Raw genomic sequence first — 22,287 nt, 5'->3', positions numbered from 1 at the left:
TTCTACTTCGTACAGAGTGGTGCGACCGCAAACGTCATCACGCTGCATTAGTTGCCAGAAGATAAATGTAAACATTTCTGAGAGTAAAGCGTCCAATGTGAAGATTTTCAGTTACGTCGATACGAAAACAATGTAGAAAACGTTATGTTTTCTGCGGTTTTTACTACGAATTGCCACTTCTCGCTTTTTCTCGTGTAATGTGGCTGCCAGAGTTCGGTTCATGCAAAATCTGAAGGTCCTAGGTCAACTACAAGGCAGCAAAAGCAGCCAAAATCTGAATTTTCAAAAACTAAAACTTGAATTTCTGTGCCTCTTTCTTGGTGACTGCAACAACTTAGAAGCTTCTACTTCGTACAGAGTGGTGCGACCGCAAACGTCATCACGCTGCATTAGTTGCCAGACGATAAATGTAAACATTTCTGAGAGTAATGCGTCCAATGTGAAGATTTTCAGTTACGTCATTTCGAAATCAAATGTTAAAAACGTTATGTTTTCTGCGGTTTTTACTACGAATTACCACTTCTCGCTTTTTCTCGTGTAATGTGGCTGCCAGAGTTCGGTTCATGCAAAATCTTAAGGTCCTAGGTCAACTACAAGGCAGCAAAAGCAGCCAAAAATTGAATTTTCAAAAACTAAAACTTGAATTTCTGTGCCTCTTTCTTGGTGACTGCAACAACTTAGAAGCTTCTACTTCGTACAGAGTGGTGCGACCGCAAACGTCATCACGCTGCATTAGTTGCCAGACGATAAATGTAAACGTTTCTGAGAGTAATGCGTCCAATGCGAAGATTTTCAGTTACGTCGATACGAAAACAATGTAGAAAACGTAATGTTTTCTGCGGTTTTTACTACGAATTACCACTTCTCGCTTTTTCTCGTGTAATGTGGCTGCCAGAGTTCGGTTCATGCAAAATCTTAAGGTCCTAGGTCAACTACAAGGCAGCAAAAGCAGCCAAAAACTGAATTTTCAAAAACTAAAACTTGAATTTCTGTGCCTCTTTCTTGGTGACTGCAACAACTTAGAAGCTTCTACTTCGTACAGAGTGGTGCGACCGCAACGTCATCACGCTGCATTAGTTGCCAGACAATAAATGTAAACGTTTCTGAGAGTAATGCGTCCAATGTGAAGATTTTCAGTTACGTCATTTCGAAAACAAATGTAGAAAACGTTATGTTTTCTGCGGTTTTTACTACGAATTACCACTTCTCGCTTTCTCTCGTGAATGTAGCTGCCAGAGTTCGGTTCATGCAAAATCTTAAGGTCCTAGGTCAACTACAAGGCAGCAAAAGCAGCCAAAAACTGAATTTTCAAAAATTAAAACTTGAATTTCTGTGCCTCTTTCTTGGTGACTGCAACAACTTAGAAGCTTCTACTTCGTACAGAGTGGTGCGACCGCAAACGTCATCACGCTGCACTAGTTGCCAGAAGATAAATGTAAACATTTCTGAGAGTAATGCGTCCAATGTGAAGATTTTCAGTTACGTCGATACGAAAACAATGTAGAAAACGTTATGTTTTCTGCGGTTTTTACTACGAATTGCCACTTCTCGCTTTTTCTCGTGTAATGTGGCTGCCATAGTTCGGTTCATGCAAAATCTGAAGGTCCTAGGTCATCTACAAGGCAGCAAAAGCAGCCAAAAACTGAATTTTCAAAAACTAAAACTTGAATTTCTGTGCCTCTTTCTTGGTGACTGCAACAACTTAGAAGCTTCTACTTCGTACAGAGTGGTGCGACCGCAAACGTCATCACGCTGCATTAGTTGCCAGACGATAAATGTAAACGTTTCTGAGAGTAATGCGTCCAATGTGAAGATTTTCAGTTATGTCATTTCGAAATCAAATGTTAAAAACGTTATGTTTTCTGCGGTTTTTACTACGAATTACCACTTCTCGCTTTTTCTCGTGTAATGTGGCTGCCAGAGTTCGGTTCATGCAAAATCTTAAGGTCCTAGGTCAACTACAAGGCAGCAAAAGCAGCCAAAAATTGAATTTTCAAAAACTAAAACTTGAATTTCTGTGCCTCTTTCTTGGTGACTGCAACAACTTAGAAGCTTCTACTTCGTACAGAGTGGTGCGACCGCAAACGTCATCACGCTGCATTAGTTGCCAGTTTCTGAGAGTAATGCGTCCAATGTGAAGATTTTCAGTTACGTCGATACGAAAACAATGTAGAAAACGTTATGTTTTCTGCGGTTTTTACTACGAATTACCACTTCTCGCTTTTTCTCGTGTAATGTGGCTGCCAGAGTTCGGTTCATGCAAAATCTTAAGGTCCTAGGTCATCTACAAGGCAGCAAAAGCAGCCAAAAACTGAATTTTCAAAAAATAAAACTTGAATTTCTGTGCCTCTTTCTTGGTGACTGCAACAACTTAGAAGCTTCTACTTCGTACAGAGTGGTGCGACCACAAACGTCATCACGCTGCATTAGTTGCCTGACGATAAATGTAAACGTTTCTGAGAGTAATGCGTCCAATGTGAAGATTTTCAATTACGTCGATACGAAAACAATGTAGAAAACGTTATTTTTTCTACGGTTTTTACTACGAATTACCACTTCTCGCTTTTTCTCGTGTAATGTGGCTGCCAGAGTTCGGTTCATGCAAAATCTTAAGGTCCTAGGTCAACTACAAGGCAGCAAAAGCAGCCAAAAACTGAATTTTCAAAAACTAAAACTTGAATTTCTGTGCCTCTTTCTTGGTGACTGCAACAACTTAGAAGCTTCTACTTCGTACAGAGTGGTGCGACCGCAAACGTCATCACGCTGCATTAGTTGCCAGACGATAAATGTAAACGTTTCTCAGAGTAATGCGTCCAATGTGAAGATTTTCAGTTACGTCGATAGGAAAACAATGTAGAAAACGCTATGTTTTCTGGGGTTTTTACTACGAATTACCACTTCTCGCTTTTTCTCGTGTAATGTGGCTGCCAGAGTTCGGTTCATGCAAAATCTTAAGGTCCTAAGTCAACTACAAGGCATCAAAAGCAGCCAAAAACTGAATTTTCAAAAACTAAAACTTGAATTTCTGTGCCTCTTTCTTGGTGACTGCAACAACTTAGAAGCTTCTACTTCGTACAGAGTGGTGCGACCGCAAACGTCATCACGCGGCATTTGTTGCCAGACGATAAATGTAAACGCTTCTGAGAGTAATGCGTCCAATGTGAAGATTTTCAGTTACGTCGATACGAAAACAATGTAGAAAACGTTATGTTTTCTGCGGTTTTTACTACGAATTACCACTTCTCGCTATTGCTCGTGTAATGTGGCAGCCAGAGTTCGGTTCATGCAAAATCTTAAGGTCCTAGGTCAACTACAAGGCAGCAAAAGCAGCCAAAAACTGAATTTTCAAAAACTAAAACTTGAATTTCTGTGCCTCTTTCTTGGTGACTGCAACAACTTAGAAGCTTCTACTTCGTACAGAGTGGTGCGACCGCAAACGTCATCACGCTGCATTAGTTGCCAGACGATAAATGTAAACGTTTCTCAGAGTAATGCGTCCAATGTGAAGATTTTCAGTTACGTCGATACGAAAACAATGTAGAAAACGCTATGTTTTCTGGGGTTTTTCCTACGAATTACCACTTCTCGCTTTTTCTCGTGTAATGTGGCTGCCAGAGTTCGGTTCATGAAAATCTTAAGGTCCTAGGTCAACTACAAGGCAGCAAAAGCAGCCAAAAACTGAATTTTCAAAAACTAAAACTTTAATTTCTGTGCCTCTTTCTTGGTGACTGCAACAACTTAGAAGCTTCTACTTCGTACAGAGTGGTGCGACCGCAAACGTCATCACGCGGCATTAGTTGCCAGACGATAAATGTAAACGTTCCTGAGAGTAATGCGTCCAATGTGAAGATTTTCAATTACGTCGATACGAAAACAATGTAGAAAACATTATGTTTTCTGCGGTTTTTACTACGAATTACCACTTCTCGCTTTTTCTCGTGTAATGTGGCTGCCAGAGTTCGGTTCATGCAAAATCTTAAGGTCCTAGGTCAAATACAAGGCAGCTAAAGCAGCCAAAAACTGAATTTTCAAAAACTAAAACTTGAATTTCTGTGCCTCTTTCTTGGTGACTGCAACAACTTAGAAGCTTCTACTTCGTACAGAGTGGTGCGACCGCAAACGTTATCACGCTGCATTAGTTGCCAGACGATAAATGTAAACGTTTCTGTGAGTAATGCGTCCAATGTGAAGATTTTCAGTTACGTCATTTCGAAAACAAATGTAGAAAACGTTATGTTTTCTGGGGTTTTTACTACGAATTACAACTTCTCGCTTTTTCTTGTGTAATGTGGCTGCCAGAGTTCGGTTCATGCAAAATCTTAAGGTCCTAGGTCAACTACAAGGCAGCAAAGGCAGCCAAAAACTGAATTTTCAAAAACTAAAACTTGAATTTCTGTGCCTCTTTCTTGGTGACTGCAACAACTTAGAAGCTTCTACTTCGTACAGAGTGGTGCGACCGCAAACGTCATCACGCTGCATTAGTTGCCAGACGATAAATGTAAACGTTTCTGAGAGTAATGCGTCCAATGTGAAGATTTTCAATTACGTCGATACGAAAACAATGTAGAAAACATTATGTTTTCTGCGGTTTTTACTACGAATTACCACTTCTCGCTTTTTCTCGTGTAATGTGGCTGCCAGAGTTCGGTTCATGCAAAATCTTAAGGTCCTAGGTCAACTACAAGGCAGCTAAAGCAGCCAAAAACTGAATTTTCAAAAACTAAAACTTGAATTTCTGTGCCTCTTTCTTGGTGACTGCAACAACTTAGAAGCTTCTACTTCGTACAGAGTGGTGCGACCGCAAACGTCATCACGCTGCATTAGTTGCCAGACGATAAATGTAAACGTTTCTGTGAGTAATGCGTCCAATGTGAAGATTTTCAGTTACGTCATATCGAAAACAAATGTAGAAAACGTTATGTTTTCTGGGGTTTTTACTACGAATTACAACTTCTCGCTTTTTCTTGTGTAATGTGGCTGCCAGAGTTCGGTTCATGCAAAATCTTAAGGTCCTAGGTCAACTACAAGGCAGCAAAGGCAGCCAAAAACTGAATTTTCAAAAACTAAAACTTGAATTTCTGTGCCTCTTTCTTGGTGACTGCAACAACTTAGAAGCTTCTACTTCGTACAGAGTGGTGCGACCGCAAACGTCATCACGCAGCATTAGTTGCCAGACGATAAATGTAAACGTTTCTGAGAGTAATGCGTCCAATGTGAAGATTTTCAGTTAAGTCGATACGAAAACAATGTAGAAAACGTTATGTTTTCTGCGGTTTTTACTACGAATTACAACTTCTCGCTTTTTCTCGTGTAAGGTGGCTGCCAGAGTTCGGTTCATGCAAAATCTTAAGGTCCTAGGTCAACTACAAGGCAGCAAAAGCAGCCAAAAACTGAATTTTCAAAAACTAAAACTTGAATTTCTGTGCCTCTTTCTTGGTGACTGCTACAACTTAGAAGCTTCTACTTCGTACTGAGTGGTGCGACCGCAAACGTCATCACGCTGCATTAGTTGCCAGACGATAAATGTAAACGTTTCTGAGAGTAATGCGTCCAATGTGAAGATTTTCAGTTACGTCATTTCGAAAACAAATGTAGAAAACGTTATGTTTTCTGCGGTTTTTACTACGAATTACCACTTCTCGCTTTTTCTCGTGTAATGTGGCTGCCAGAGTTCGGTTCATGCAAAATCTTAAGGTCCTAGGTCAACTACAAGGCAGCAAAAGCAGCCAAAAACTGAATTTTCAAAAACTAAAACTTGAATTTCTGTGCCTCTTTCTTGGTGACTGCAACAACTTAGAAGCTTCCACTTCGTGCAGAGTGGTGCGACCGCAAACGTAATCACGCTGCATTAGTTGCCAGACGATAAATGTAAACGTTTCTCAGAGTAATGCGTCCAATGTGAAGATTTTCAGTTACGTCGATACGAAAACAATGTAGAAAACGCTATGTTTTCTGGGGTTTTTCCTACGAATTACCACTTCTCGCTTTTTCTCGTGTAATGTGGCTGCCAGAGTTCGGTTCATGAAAATCTTAAGGTCCTAGGTCAACTACAAGGCAGCAAAAGCAGCCAAAAACTGAATTTTCAAAAACTAAAACTTTAATTTCTGTGCCTCTTTCTTGGTGACTGCAACAACTTAGAAGCTTCTACTTCGTACAGAGTGGTGCGACCGCAAACGTCATCACGCGGCATTAGTTGCCAGACGATAAATGTAAACGTTTCTGAGAGTAATGCGTCCAATGTGAAGATTTTCAATTACGTCGATACGAAAACAATGTAGAAAACATTATGTTTTCTGCGGTTTTTACTACGAATTACCACTTCTCGCTTTTTCTCGTGTAATGTGGCTGCCAGAGTTCGGTTCATGCAAAATCTTAAGGTCCTAGGTCAACTACAAGGCAGCTAAAGCAGCCAAAAACTGAATTTTCAAAAACTAAAACTTGAATTTCTGTGCCACTTTCTTGGTGACTGCAACAACTTAGAAGCTTCTACTTCGTACAGAGTGGTGCGACCGCAAACGTCATCACGCTGCATTAGTTGCCAGACGATAAATGTAAACGTTTCTGTGAGTAATGCGTCCAATGTGAAGATTTTCAGTTACGTCATATCGAAAACAAATGTAGAAAACGTTATGTTTTCTGGGGTTTTTACTACGAATTACAACTTCTCGCTTTTTCTTGTGTAATGTGGCTGCCAGATTTCGGTTCATGCAAAATCTTAAGGTCCTAGGTCAACTACAAGGCAGCAAAGGCAGCCAAAAACTGAATTTTCAAAAACTAAAACTTGAATTTCTGTGCCTCTTTCTTGGTGACTGCAACAACTTAGAAGCTTCTACTTCGTACAGAGTGGTGCGACCGCAAACGTCATCACGCTGCATTAGTTGCCAGACGATAAATGTAAACGTTTCTGAGAGTAATGCGTCCAATGTGAAGATTTTCAGTTACGTCGATACGAAAACAATGTAGAAAACGTTATGTTTTCTGCGGTTTTTACTACGAATTACCACTTCTCGCTTTTTCTCGTGTAATGTGGCTGCCAGAGTTCGGTTCATGCAAAATTTTAAGGTCCTAGGTCAACTACAAGGCAGCAAAAGCAGCCAAAAACTGAAGTTTCAAAAACAAAAACTTGAATTTCTGTGCCTCTTTCTTGGTGACTGCAACAACTTAGAAGCTTCTACTTCGTACAGGGTGGTGCGACCGCAAACGTCATCACGCGGCATTAGTTGCCAGACGATAAATGTAAAGGTTTCTGAGAGTAATGCGTCCAATGTGAAGATTTTCAGTTACGTCGATACGAAAGCAATGTAGAAAACGTTATGTTTTCTGCGGTTTTTACTACGAATTACCGCTTCTAGCTTTTTCTCGTGTAATGTGGCTGCCAGCGTTCGGTTCATGCAAAATCTTAAGGTCCTACGTCAACTACAAGGCAGCAAAAGCAGCCAAAAACTGAATTTTCAAAAACTAAAACTTGAACTTCTGTGCCTCTTTCTTGGTGACTGCAACAACTTAGAAGCTTCTACTTCTTACAGAGTGGTGCGACCGCAAACGTCATCACGCTGCATTAGTTGCCAGACGATAAATGTAAACGTTTCTGAGAGTAATGCGTCCAATGTGCAGATTTTCAGTTACGTCGATACGAAAACAATGTAGAAAACGTTATGTTTTCTGCGGTTTTTACTATGAATTACCACTTCTCGCTTTTTCTCGTGTAATGTGGCTGCCAGAGTACGGTTCATGCAAAATCTTAAGGTCCTAGGTCAACTACAAGGCAGCAAAAGCAGCCAAAAACTGAATTTTCAAAAACTAAAACTTGAATTTCTGTGCCTCTTTCTTGGTGACTGCAACAACTTAGAAGCTTCTACTTCGTACAGAGTGGTGCGACCGCAAACGTCATCACGCGGCATTATTTGCCAGACAATAAATGTAAACGTTTCTGAGAGTAATGCGTCCAATGTGAAGATTTTCAGTTACGTCATTTCGAAAACAAATGTTGAAAACGTTATGTTTTCTGCGGTTTTTACTACGAATTACCACTTCTCGCATTTTCTCGTGTAATGTGGCTGCCAGAGTTCGGTTCATGCAAAATCTTAAGGTCCTAGGTCAACTACAAGGCAGCAAAAGCAGCCAAAAACAGAATTTTCAAAAACTAAAACTTGAATTTCTGTGCCTATATCTTGGTGACTGCAACAACTTAGAAGCTTCTACTTCGTACAGAGTGGTGCGGCCGCAAACGTCGTCACGCTGCATTAGTTGCCAGACGATAAATGTAAACGTTTCTGAGAGTAATGCGTCCAATGTGAAGATTTTCAGTTAAGTCGATACGAAAACAATGTAGAAAACGTTATGTTTTCTGCGGTTTTTACTACGAATTACAACTTCTCGCTTTTTCTCGTGTAAGGTGGCTGCCAGAGTTCGGTTCATGCAAAATCTTAAGGTCCTAGGTCAACTACAAGGCAGCAAAAGCAGCCAAAAACTGAATTTTCAAAAACTAAAACTTGAATTTCTGTGCCTCTTTCTTGGTGACTGCTACAACTTAGAAGCTTCTACTTCGTACTGAGTGGTGCGACCGCAAACGTCATCACGCTGCATTAGTTGCCAGACGATAAATGTAAACGTTTCTGAGAGTAATGCGTCCAATGTGAAGATTTTCAGTTACGTCATTTCGAAAACAAATGTAGAAAACGTTATGTTTTCTGCGGTTTTTACTACGAATTACCACTTCTCGCTTTTTCTCGTGTAATGTGGCTGCCAGAGTTCGGTTCATGCAAAATCTTAAGGTCCTAGGTCAACTACAAGGCAGCAAAAGCAGCCAAAAACTGAATTTTCAAAAACTAAAACTTGAATTTCTGTGCCTCTTTCTTGGTGACTGCAACAACTTAGAAGCTTCCACTTCGTGCAGAGTGGTGCGACCGCAAACGTAATCACGCTGCATTAGTTGCCAGACGATAAATGTAAACGTTTCTCAGAGTAATGCGTCCAATGTGAAGATTTTCAGTTACGTCGATACGAAAACAATGTAGAAAACGCTATGTTTTCTGGGGTTTTTACTACGAATTACCACTTCTCGCTTTTTCTCGTGTAATGTGGCTGCCAGAGTTCGGTTCATGCAAAATCTTAAGGTCCTAGGTCAACTACAAGGCAGCAAAAGCAGCCAAAAACTGAATTTTCAAAAACTAAAACTTGAATTTCTGTGCCTCTATCTTGGTGACTGCAACAACTTAGAAGCTTCTACTTCGTACAGAGTGGTGCGACCGCAAACGTCATCACGCGGCATTAGTTGCCAGACGATAAATGTAAACGTTTCTGAAAGTAATGCGTCCAATGTGAAGATTTTCAATTACGTCGATACGAAAACAATGTAGAAAACGTTATGTTTTCTGCGGTTTTTACTACGAATTACCACTTCTCGCTTTTTCTCGTGTAATGTGGCTGCCAGAGTTCGGTTCATGCAAAATCTTAAGGTCCTAGGTCAACTACAAGGCAGCAAAAGCAGCCAAAAACTGAATTTTCAAAAACTAAAACTTGAATTTCTGTGCCTCTTTCTTGGTGACTGCAACAACTTAGAAGCTTCTACTTCGTACAGAGTGGTGCGACCACAAACGTCATCACGCTGCATTAGTTGCCAGACGATAAATGTAAACGTTTCTGCGAGTAATGCGTCCAATGTGAAGATTTTCAGTTACGTCATTTCGAAAACAAATGTAGAAAACGTTATGTTTTCTGCGGTTTTTACTACGAATTACCACTTCTCGCTTTTTCTCGTGTAATGTGCCTGCCAGAGTTCGGTTCATGCAAAATCTTAAGGTCCTAGGTCAACTACAAGGCAGCAAAAGCAGCCAAAAACTGAATTTTCAAAAACTAAAACTTGAATTTCTGTGCCTCTATCTTGGTGACTGCAACAACTTAGAAGCTTCTACTTCGTACAGAGTGGTGCGGCCGCAAAAGTCATCACGCTGCATTAGTTCCCATACGATAAATGTAAACGTTTCTGAGAGTAATGCGTCCAATGTGAAGATTTTCAGTTACGTCATTTCGAAAACAAATGTAGAAAACGTTATGTTTTCTGCGGTTTTTACTACGAATTACCACTTCTCGCTTTTTCTCGTGTAATGTGGCTGCCAGAGTTCGGTTCATGCAAAATCTTAAGGTCCTATGTCAACTACAAGGCAGCAAAAGCAGCCAAAACTGAATTTTCAAAAACTAAAACTTGAATTTCTGTGCCTCTTTCTTGGTGACTGCAACAACTTAGAAGCTTCTACTTCGTACAGAGTGGTGCGGCCGCAAACGTCATCACGCGGCATTAGTTGCCAGACGATAAATGTAAACGTTTCTGAGAGTAATGCGTCCAATGTGAAGATTTTCAGTTAAGTCGATACGAAAACAATGTAGAAAACGTTATGTTTTCTGCGGTTTTTACTATGAATTACAACTTCTCGCGTTTTCTCGTGTAAGGTGGCTGCCAGAGTTCGGCTCATGCAAAATCTTAAGGTCCTAGGTCAACTACAAGGCAGCAAAAGCAGCCAAAAACTGAATTTTCAAAAACTAAAACTTGAATTTCTGTGCCTCTTTCTTGGTGACTGCTACAACTTAGAAGCTTCTACTTCGTACTGAGTGGTGCGACCGCAAACGTCATCACGCTGCATTAGTTGCCAGACGATAAATGTAAACGTTTCTGAGAGTAATGCGTCCAATGTGAAGATTTTCAGTTACGTCATTTCGAAAACAAATGTAGAAAACGTTATGTTTTCTGCGGTTTTTACTACGAATTACCACTTCTCGCTTTTTCTCGTGTAATGTGGCTGCCAGAGTTCGGTTCATGCAAAATCTTAAGGTCCTATGTCAACTACAAGGCAGCAAAAGCAGCCAAAAACTGAATTTTCAAAAACTAAAACTTGAATTTCTGTGCCTCTTTCATGGTGACTGCAACAACTTAGAAGCTTCTACTTCGTACAGAGTGGTGCGACCGCAAACGTCATCACGCTGAATTAGTTGCCAGACGATAAATGTAAACGTTTCTGAGAGTAATGCGTCCAATGTGAAGATATTCAGTTACGTCGATACGAAAACAATGTAGAAAACGTTATGTTTTCTGCGGTTTTTACTACGAATTACCACTTCTCGCTTTTTCTCGTGTAATGTGGCTGCCAGAGTTCGGTTCATGCAAAATCTTAAGGTCCTAGGTCAACTACAAGGCAGCAAAAGCAGCCAAAAACTGAATTTTCAAAAACTAAAACTTGAATTTCTGTGCCTCTTTCTTGGTAACTGCAACAACTTAGAAGCTTCTACTTCGTACAGAGTGGTGCGACCGCAAACGTCATCACGCTGCATTAGTTGCCAGACGATAAATGTAAACGTTTCTGAGAGTAATGCATCCAATGTGAAGATTTTCAGTCACGTCATTTCGAAAACAAATGTAGAAAACGTTATGTTTTCTGCGTTTTTACTACGTATTACCACTTCTCGCTTTTTCTCGTGTAATGTGGCTGCCAGAGTTCGGTTCATGCAAAATCGTAAATTCGTAGGTCAACTACAAGGCAGCAAAAGCAGCCAAAAATTGAATTTTCAAAAACTAAAACTTGAATTTCTGTGCCTCTTTGTTGGTGACTGCAACAACTTAGAAGCTTCTACTTCGTACAGAGTGGTGCGACCGCAAACGTCATCACGCTGCATTAGTTGCCAGACGATAAATGTAAACGTTTCTGAGAGTAATGCGTCCAATGTGAAGATTTTCAGTTACGTCATTTCGAAAACAAATGTAGAAAACGTTATGTTTTCTGCGGTTTTTACTACGAATTACCACTGCTCGCTTTTTCTCGTGTAATGTGGCTGCCAGAGTTCGGTTCATGCAAAATCTTAAGGTCCTAGGTCAACTACAAGGCAGCAAAAGCAGCCAAAACTGAATTTTCAAAAACTAAAACTTTAATTTCTGTGCCTCTTTCTTGGTGACTGCAACAACTTAGAAGCTTCTACTTCGTACAGAGTGATGCGACCGCAAACGTCATCACGCGGCATTAGTTGCCAGACGATAAATGTAAACGTTTCTGGGAGTAATGCGTCCAATGTGAAGATTTTCAGTTATGTCGATACGAAAACAATGTAGAAAACGTTATGTTTTCTGCGGTTTTTACTACGAATTACCACTTCTCGCTTTTTTTGTGTAATGTGGCTGCCAGAGTTCGGTTCATGCAAAATCTTAAGGTCCTAGGTCAACTACAAGGCAGCAAAAGCAGCCAAAAACTGAATTTTCAAAAACTAAAACTTGAATTTCTGTGCCTCTTTCTTGGTGACTGCAACAACTTAGAAGCTTCTACTTCGTACAGAGTGATGCGACCGCAAACGTCATCACGCGGCATTAGTTGCCAGACGATAAATGTAAACGTTTCTGAGAGTAATGCGTCCAATGTGAAGATTTTCAATTACGTCGATACGAAAACAATGTAGAAAACGTTATGTTTTCTGCGGTTTTTACTACGAGTTACCACTTCTCGCTTTTTCCCGTGTAATGTGGCTGCCAGAGTTCGGTTCATGCAAAATCTTAGGGTCCTAGGTCAACTACAAGGCAGCAAAAGCAGCCAAAAACTGAATTTTCAAAAACTAAAACTTGAATTTCTGTGCCTCTTTCTTGGTGACTGCAACAACTTAGAAGCTTCTACTTCGTACAGAGTGGTGCGACCGCAAACGTCATCACGCTGCATTAGTTGCCAGACGATAAATGTAAACGTTTCTGAGAGTAATGCGTCCAATGTGAAGATTTTCAGTCACGTCATTTCGAAAACAAATGTTGAAAACGTTATGTTTTCTGCGGTTTTTACTACGAATTACCACTTCTCGCTTTTTCTCGTGTAATGTGGCTGCCAGAGTTCGGTTCATGCAAAATCTTAAGGTCCTAGGTCAACTACAAGGCAGCAAAAGCAGCCAAAAACTGAATTTTCAAAAACTAAAACTTGAATTTCTGTGCCTATATCTTGGTGACTGCAACAACTTAGAAGCTTCTACTTCGTACAGAGTGGTGCGGCCGCAAACGTCGTCACGCTGCATTAGTTGCCAGACGATAAATGTAAACGTTTCTGAGAGTAATGCGTCCAATGTGAAGATTTTCAGTTAAGTCGATACGAAAACAATGTAGAAAACGTTATGTTTTCTGCGGTTTTTACTACGAATTACAACTTCTCGCTTTTTCTCGTGTAAGGTGGCTGCCAGAGTTCGGTTCATGCAAAATCTTAAGGTCCTAGGTCAACTACAAGGCAGCAAAAGCAGCCAAAAACTGAATTTTCAAAAACTAAAACTTGAATTTCTGTGCCTCTTTCTTGGTGACTGCTACAACTTAGAAGCTTCTACTTCGTACTGAGTGGTGCGACCGCAAACGTCATCACGCTGCATTAGTTGCCAGACGATAAATGTAAACGTTTCTGAGAGTAATGCGTCCAATGTGAAGATTTTCAGTTACGTCATTTCGAAAACAAATGTAGAAAACGTTATGTTTTCTGCGGTTTTTACTACGAATTACCACTTCTCGCTTTTTCTCGTGTAATGTGGCTGCCAGAGTTCGGTTCATGCAAAATCTTAAGGTCCTAGGTCAACTACAAGGCAGCAAAAGCAGCCAAAAACTGAATTTTCAAAAACTAAAACTTGAATTTCTGTGCCTCTTTCTTGGTGACTGCAACAACTTAGAAGCTTCCACTTCGTGCAGAGTGGTGCGACCGCAAACGTAATCACGCTGCATTAGTTGCCAGACGATAAATGTAAACGTTTCTCAGAGTAATGCGTCCAATGTGAAGATTTTCAGTTACGTCGATACGAAAACAATGTAGAAAACGCTATGTTTTCTGGGGTTTTTACTACGAATTACCACTTCTCGCTTTTTCTCGTGTAATGTGGCTGCCAGAGTTCGGTTCATGCAAAATCTTAAGGTCCTAGGTCAACTACAAGGCAGCAAAAGCAGCCAAAAACTGAATTTTCAAAAACTAAAACTTGAATTTCTGTGCCTCTATCATGGTGACTGCAACAACTTAGAAGCTTCTACTTCGTACAGAGTGGTGCGACCGCAAACGTCATCACGCGGCATTAGTTGCCAGACGATAAATGTAAACGTTTCTGAAAGTAATGCGTCCAATGTGAAGATTTTCAATTACGTCGATACGAAAACAATGTAGAAAACGTTATGTTTTCTGCGGTTTTTACTACGAATTACCACTTCTCGCTTTTTCTCGTGTAATGTGGCTGCCAGAGTTCGGTTCATGCAAAATCTTAAGGTCCTAGGTCAACTACAAGGCAGCAAAAGCAGCCAAAAACTGAATTTTCAAAAACTAAAACTTGAATTTCTGTGCCTCTTTCTTGGTGACTGCAACAACTTAGAAGCTTCTACTTCGTACAGAGTGGTGCGACCACAAACGTCATCACGCTGCATTAGTTGCCAGACGATAAATGTAAACGTTTCTGCGAGTAATGCGTCCAATGTGAAGATTTTCAGTTACGTCATTTCGAAAACAAATGTAGAAAACGTTATGTTTTCTGCGGTTTTTACTACGAATTACCACTTCTCGCTTTTTCTCGTGTAATGTGCCTGCCAGAGTTCGGTTCATGCAAAATCTTAAGGTCCTAGGTCAACTACAAGGCAGCAAAAGCAGCCAAAAACTGAATTTTCAAAAACTAAAACTTGAATTTCTGTGCCTCTACCTTGGTGACTGCAACAACTTAGAAGCTTCTACTTCGTACAGAGTGGTGCGGCCGCAAAAGTCATCACGCTGCATTAGTTGCCATACGATAAATGTAAACGTTTCTGAGAGTAATGCGTCCAATGTGAAGATTTTCAGTTACGTCATTTCGAAAACAAATGTAGAAAACGTTATGTTTTCTGCGGTTTTTACTACGAACTACCACTTCTCGCTTTTTCTCGTGTAATGTGGCTGCCAGAGTTCGGTTCATGCAAAATCTTAAGGTCCTATGTCAACTACAAGGCAGCAAAAGCAGCCAAAACTGAATTTTCAAAAACTAAAACTTGAATTTCTGTGCCTCTTTCTTGGTGACTGCAACAACTTAGAAGCTTCTACTTCGTACAGAGTGGTGCGGCCGCAAACGTCATCACGCGGCATTAGTTGCCAGACGATAAATGTAAACGTTTCTGAGAGTAATGCGTCCAATGTGAAGATTTTCAGTTAAGTCGATACGAAAACAATGTAGAAAACGTTATGTTTTCTGCGGTTTTTACTATGAATTACAACTTCTCGCGTTTTCTCGTGTAAGGTGGCTGCCAGAGTTCGGTTCATGCAAAATCTTAAGGTCCTAGGTCAACTACAAGGCAGCAAAAGCAGCCAAAAACTGAATTTTCAAAAACTAAAACTTGAATTTCTGTGCCTCTTTCTTGGTGACTGCTACAACTTAGAAGCTTCTACTTCGTACTGAGTGGTGCGACCGCAAACGTCATCACGCTGCATTAGTTGCCAGACGATAAATGTAAACGTTTCTGAGAGTAATGCGTCCAATGTGAAGATTTTCAGTTACGTCATTTCGAAAACAAATGTAGAAAACGTTATGTTTTCTGCGGTTTTTACTACGAATTACCACTTCTCGCTTTTTCTCGTGTAATGTGGCTGCCAGAGTTCGGTTCATGCAAAATCTTAAGGTCCTATGTCAACTACAAGGCAGCAAAAGCAGCCAAAAACTGAATTTTCAAAAACTAAAACTTGAATTTCTGTGCCTCTTTCATGGTGACTGCAACAACTTAGAAGCTTCTACTTCGTACAGAGTGGTGCGACCGCAAACGTCATCACGCTGAATTAGTTGCCAGACGATAAATGTAAACGTTTCTGAGAGTAATGCGTCCAATGTGAAGATATTCAGTTACGTCGATACGAAAACAATGTAGAAAACGTTATGTTTTCTGCGGTTTTTACTACGAATTACCACTTCTCGCTTTTTCTCGTGTAATGTGGCTGCCAGAGTTCGGTTCATGCAAAATCTTAAGGTCCTAGGTCAACTACAAGGCAGCAAAAGCAGCCAAAAACTGAATTTTCAAAAACTAAAACTTGAATTTCTGTGCCTCTTTCTTGGTAACTGCAACAACTTAGAAGCTTCTACTTCGTACAGAGTGGTGCGACCGCAAACGTCATCACGCTGCATTAGTTGCCAGACGATAAATGTAAACGTTTCTGAGAGTAATGCATCCAATGTGAAGATTTTCAGTCACGTCATTTCGAAAACAAATGTAGAAAACGTTATGTTTTCTGCGTTTTTACTACGTATTACCACTTCTCGCTTTTTCTCGTGTAATGTGGCTGCCAGAGTTCGGTTCATGCAAAATCGTAAATTCGTAGGTCAACTACAAGGCAGCAAAAGCAGCCAAAAATTGAATTTTCAAAAACTAAAACTTGAATTTCTGTGCCTCTTTGTTGGTGACTGCAACAACTTAGAAGCTTCTACTTCGTACAGAGTGGTGCGACCGCAAACGTCATCACGCTGCATTAGTTGCCAGACGATAAATGTAAACGTTTCTGAGAGTAATGCGTCCAATGTGAAGATTTTCAGTTACGTCATTTCGAAAACAAATGTAGAAAACGTTATGTTTTCTGCGGTTTTTACTACGAATTACCACTGCTCGCTTTTTCTCGTGTAATGTGGCTGCCAGAGTTCGGTTCATGCAAAATCTTAAGGTCCTAGGTCAACTACAAGGCAGCAAAAGCAGCCAAAACTGAATTTTCAAAAACTAAAACTTTAATTTCTGTGCCTCTTTCTTGGTGACTGCAACAACTTAGAAGCTTCTACTTCGTACAGAGTGATGCGACCGCAAACGTCATCACGCGGCATTAGTTGCCAGACGATAAATGTAAACGTTTCTGGGAGTAATGCGTCCAATGTGAAGATTTTCAGTTATGTCGATACGAAAACAATGTAGAAAACGTTATGTTTTCTGCGGTTTTTACTACGAATTACCACTTCTCGCTTTTTTTGTGTAATGTGGCTGCCAGAGTTCGGTTCATGCAAAATCTTAAGGTCCTAGGTCAACTACAAGGCAGCAAAAGCAGCCAAAAACTGAATTTTCAAAAACTAAAACTTGAATTTCTGTGCCTCTTTCTTGGTGACTGCAACAACTTAGAAGCTTCTACTTCGTACAGAGTGATGCGACCGCAAACGTCATCACGCGGCATTAGTTGCCAGACGATAAATGTAAACGTTTCTGAGAGTAATGCGTCCAATGTGAAGATTTTCAATTACGTCGATACGAAAACAATGTAGAAAACGTTATGTTTTCTGCGGTTTTTACTACGAGTTACCACTTCTCGCTTTTTCCCGTGTAATGTGGCTGCCAGAGTTCGGTTCATGCAAAATCTTAGGGTCCTAGGTCAACTACAAGGCAGCAAAAGCAGCCAAAAACTGAATTTTCAAAAACTAAAACTTGAATTTCTGTGCCTCTTTCTTGGTGACTGCAACAACTTAGAAGCTTCTACTTCGTACAGAGTGGTGCGACCGCAAACGTCATCACGCGGCATTATTTGCCAGACAATAAATGTAAACGTTTCTGAGAGTAATGCGTCCAATGTGAAGATTTTCAGTTACGTCATTTCGAAAACAAATGTTGAAAACGTTATGTTTTCTGCGGTTTTTACTACGAATTACCACTTCTCGCATTTTCTCGTGTAATGTGACTGCCAGAGTTCGGTTCATGCAAAATCTTAAGGTCCTAGGTCAACTACAAGGCAGCAAAAGCAGCCAAAAACAGAATTTTCAAAAACTAAAACTTGAATTTCTGTGCCTATATCTTGGTGACTGCAACAACTTAGAAGCTTCTACTTCGTACAGAGTGGTGCGGCCGCAAACGTCGTCACGCTGCATTAGTTGCCAGACGATAAATGTAAACGTTTCTGAGAGTAATGCGTCCAATGTGAAGATTTTCAGTTAAGTCGATACGAAAACAATGTAGAAAACGTTATGTTTTCTGCGGTTTTTACTACGAATTACAACTTCTCGCTTTTTCTCGTGTAAGGTGGCTGCCAGAGTTCGGTTCATGCAAAATCTTAAGGTCCTAGGTCAACTACAAGGCAGCAAAAGCAGCCAAAAACTGAATTTTCAAAAACTAAAACTTGAATTTCTGTGCCTCTTTCTTGGTGACTGCTACAACTTAGAAGCTTCTACTTCGTACTGAGTGGTGCGACCGCAAACGTCATCACGCTGCATTAGTTGCCAGACGATAAATGTAAACGTTTCTGAGAGTAATGCGTCCAATGTGAAGATTTTCAGTTACGTCATTTCGAAAACAAATGTAGAAAACGTTATGTTTTCTGCGGTTTTTACTACGAATTACCACTTCTCGCTTTTTCTCGTGTAATGTGGCTGCCAGAGTTCGGTTCATGCAAAATCTTAAGGTCCTAGGTCAACTACAAGGCAGCAAAAGCAGCCAAAAACTGAATTTTCAAAAACTAAAACTTGAATTTCTGTGCCTCTTTCTTGGTGACTGCAACAACTTAGAAGCTTCCACTTCGTGCAGAGTGGTGCGACCGCAAACGTAATCACGCTGCATTAGTTGCCAGACGATAAATGTAAACGTTTCTCAGAGTAATGCGTCCAATGTGAAGATTTTCAGTTACGTCGATACGAAAACAATGTAGAAAACGCTATGTTTTCTGGGGTTTTTACTACGAATTACCACTTCTCGCTTTTTCTCGTGTAATGTGGCTGCCAGAGTTCGGTTCATGCAAAATCTTAAGGTCCTAGGTCAACTACAAGGCAGCAAAAGCAGCCAAAAACTGAATTTTCAAAAACTAAAACTTGAATTTCTGTGCCTCTATCTTGGTGACTGCAACAACTTAGAAGCTTCTACTTCGTACAGAGTGGTGCGACCGCAAACGTCATCACGCGGCATTAGTTGCCAGACGATAAATGTAAACGTTTCTGAAAGTAATGCGTCCAATGTGAAGATTTTCAATTACGTCGATACGAAAACAATGTAGAAAACGTTATGTTTTCTGCGGTTTTTACTACGAATTACCACTTCTCGCTTTTTCTCGTGTAATGTGGCTGCCAGAGTTCGGTTCATGCAAAATCTTAAGGTCCTAGGTCAACTACAAGGCAGCAAAAGCAGCCAAAAACTGAATTTTCAAAAACTAAAACTTGAATTTCTGTGCCTCTTTCTTGGTGACTGCAACAACTTAGAAGCTTCTACTTCGTACAGAGTGGTGCGACCACAAACGTCATCAAGCTGCATTAGTTGCCAGACGATAAATGTAAACGTTTCTGCGAGTAATGCGTCCAATGTGAAGATTTTCAGTTACGTCATTTCGAAAACAAATGTAGAAAACGTTATGTTTTCTGCGGTTTTTACTACGAATTACCACTTCTCGCTTTTTCTCGTGTAATGTGCCTGCCAGAGTTCGGTTCATGCAAAATCTTAAGGTCCTAGGTCAACTACAAGGCAGCAAAAGCAGCCAAAAACTGAATTTTCAAAAACTAAAACTTGAATTTCTGTGCCTCTATCTTGGTGACTGCAACAACTTAGAAGCTTCTACTTCGTACAGAGTGGTGCGGCCGCAAAAGTCATCACGCTGCATTAGTTGCCATACGATAAATGTAAACGTTTCTGAGAGTAATGCGTCCAATGTGAAGATTTTCAGTTACGTCATTTCGAAAACAAATGTAGAAAACGTTATGTTTTCTGCGGTTTTTACTACGAATTACCACTTCTCGCTTTTTCTCGTGTAATGTGGCTGCCAGAGTTCGGTTCATGCAAAATCTTAAGGTCCTATGTCAACTACAAGGCAGCAAAAGCAGCCAAAAACTGAATTTTCAAAAACTAAAACTTGAATTTCTGTGCCTCTATCTTGGTGACTGCAACAACTTAGAAGCTTCTACTTCGTACAGAGTGGTGCGGCCGCAAAAGTCATCACGCTGCATTAGTTGCCAGACGATAAATGTAAACGTTTCTGAGAGTAATGCGTCCAATGTGAAGATTTTCAGTTACGTCATTTCGAAAACAAATGTAGAAAACGTTATGTTTTCTGCGGTTTTTACTACGAATTACCACTTCTCGCTTTTTCTCGTGTAATGTGGCTGCCAGAGTTCGGTTCATGCAAAATCTTAAGGTCCTATGTCAACTACAAGGCAGCAAAAGCAGCCAAAAACTGAATTTTCAAACACTAAAACTTGAATTTCTGTGCCTCTTTCTTGGTGACTGCAACAACTTAGAAGCTTCTACTTCGTACAGAGTGGTGCGGCCGCAAACGTCATCACGCGGCATTAGTTGCCAGACGATAAATGTAAACGTTTCTGAGAGTAATGCGTCCAATGTGAAGATTTTCAGTTAAGTCGATACGAAAACAATGTAGAAAACGTTATGTTTTCTGCGGTTTTTACTACGAATTACAACTTCTCGCTTTTTCTCGTGCAAGGTGGCTGCCAGAGTTCGGCTCATGCAAAATCTTAAGGTCCTAGGTCAACTACAAGGCAGCAAAAGCAGCCAAAAACTGAATTTTCAAAAACTAAAACTTGAATTTCTGTGCCTCTTTCTTGGTGACTACTACAACTTAGAAGCTTCTACTTCGTACTGAGTGTTGCGACCGCAAACGTCATCACGCTGCATTAGTTGCCAGACGATAAATGTAAACGTTTCTGAGAGTAATGCGTCCAATGTGAAGATTTTCAGTTACGTCATTTCGAAAACAAATGTAGAAAACGTTATGTTTTCTGCGATTTTTACTACGAATTACCACTTCTCGCTTTTTCTCGTGTAATGTGGCTGCCAGAGTTCGGTTCATGCAAAATCTTAAGGTCCTATGTCAACTACAAGGCAGCAAAAGCAGCCAAAAACTGAATTTTCAAAAACTAAAACTTGAATTTCTGTGCCTCTTTCTTGGTGACTGCAACAACTTAGAAGCTTCTACTTCGTACAGAGTGGTGCGACCGCAAACGTCATTACGCTGAATTAGTTGCCAGACGATAAATGTAAACGTTTCTGAGAGTAATGCGTCCAATGTGAAGATTTTCAGTTACGTCGATACGAAAACAATGTAGAAAACGTTATGTTTTCTGCGGTTTTTACTACGAATTACCACTTCTCGCTTTTTCTCGTGTAATGTGGCTGCCAGAGTTCGGTTCATGCAAAATCTTAAGGTCCTAGGTCAACTACAAGGCAGCAAAAGCAGCCAAAAACTGAATTTTCAAAAACTAAAACTTGAATTTCTGTGCCTCTTTCTTGGTGACTGCAACAACTTAGAAGCTTCTACTTCGTACAGAGTGGTGCGACCGCAAACGTCATCACGCTGCATTAGTTGCCAGACGATAAATGTAAACGTTTCTGAGAGTAATGCGTCCAATGTGAAGATTTTCAGTCACGTCATTTCGAAAACAAATGTAGAAAACGTTATGTTTTCTGCGGTTTTTACTACGTATTACCACTTCTCGCTTTTTCACGTGTAATGTGGCTGCCAGAGTTCGGTTCATGCAAAATCGTAAGGTCCTAGGTCAACTAAAAGGCAGGAAAAGCAGCCAAAAACTGAATTTTCAAAAACTAAAACTTGAATTTCTGTGCCTCTTTGTTGGTGACTGCAACAACTTAGAAGCTTCTACTTCGTACAGAGTGGTGCGACCGCAAACGTCATCACGCTGCATTAGTTGCCAGACGATAAATGTAAACGTTTCTGAGAGTCATGCGTCCAATGTGAAGATTTTCAGTTACGTCATTTCGAAAACAAATGTAGAAAACGTTATGTTTTCTGCGGTTTTTACTACGAATTACCACTTCTCGCTTTTTCTCGTGTAATGTGGCTGCCAGAGATCGGTTCATGCAAACTCTTAAGGTCCTAGGTCAACTACAAGGCAGCAAAAGCAGCCAATACTGAATTTTCAAAAACTAAAACTTTAATTTCTGTGCCTCTTTCTTGGTGACTGCAACAACTTAGAAGTACAGAGTGATGCGACCGCAAACGTCATCACGCGGCATTAGTTGCCAGACGATAAATGTAAACGTTTCTGGGAGTAATGCGTCCAATGTGAAGATTTTCAGTTACGTCGATACGAAAACAATGTAGAAAACGTTATGTTTTCTGCGGTTTTTACTACGAATTACCACTTCTCGCTTTTTCTCGTGTAATGTGGCTGCCAGAGTTCGGTTCATGCAAAATCTTAAGGTCCTAGGTCAACTACAAGGCAGCAAAAGCAGCCAAAAACTGAATTTTCAAAAACTAAAACTTGAATTTCTGTGCCTCTTTCTTGGTGACTGCAACAACTTAGAAGCTTCTACTTCGTACAGAGTGATGCGACCGCAAACGTCATCACGCGGCATTAGTTGCCAGACGATAAATG

The sequence above is a fragment of the Schistocerca serialis genome, chromosome 12, assembly GCF_023864345.2.
Source record: "Schistocerca serialis cubense isolate TAMUIC-IGC-003099 chromosome 12, iqSchSeri2.2, whole genome shotgun sequence".
In the NCBI taxonomy this organism is placed as follows: domain Eukaryota; kingdom Metazoa; phylum Arthropoda; class Insecta; order Orthoptera; family Acrididae; genus Schistocerca; species Schistocerca serialis.
Note: the sequence above shows the minus strand (reverse complement) of the source record.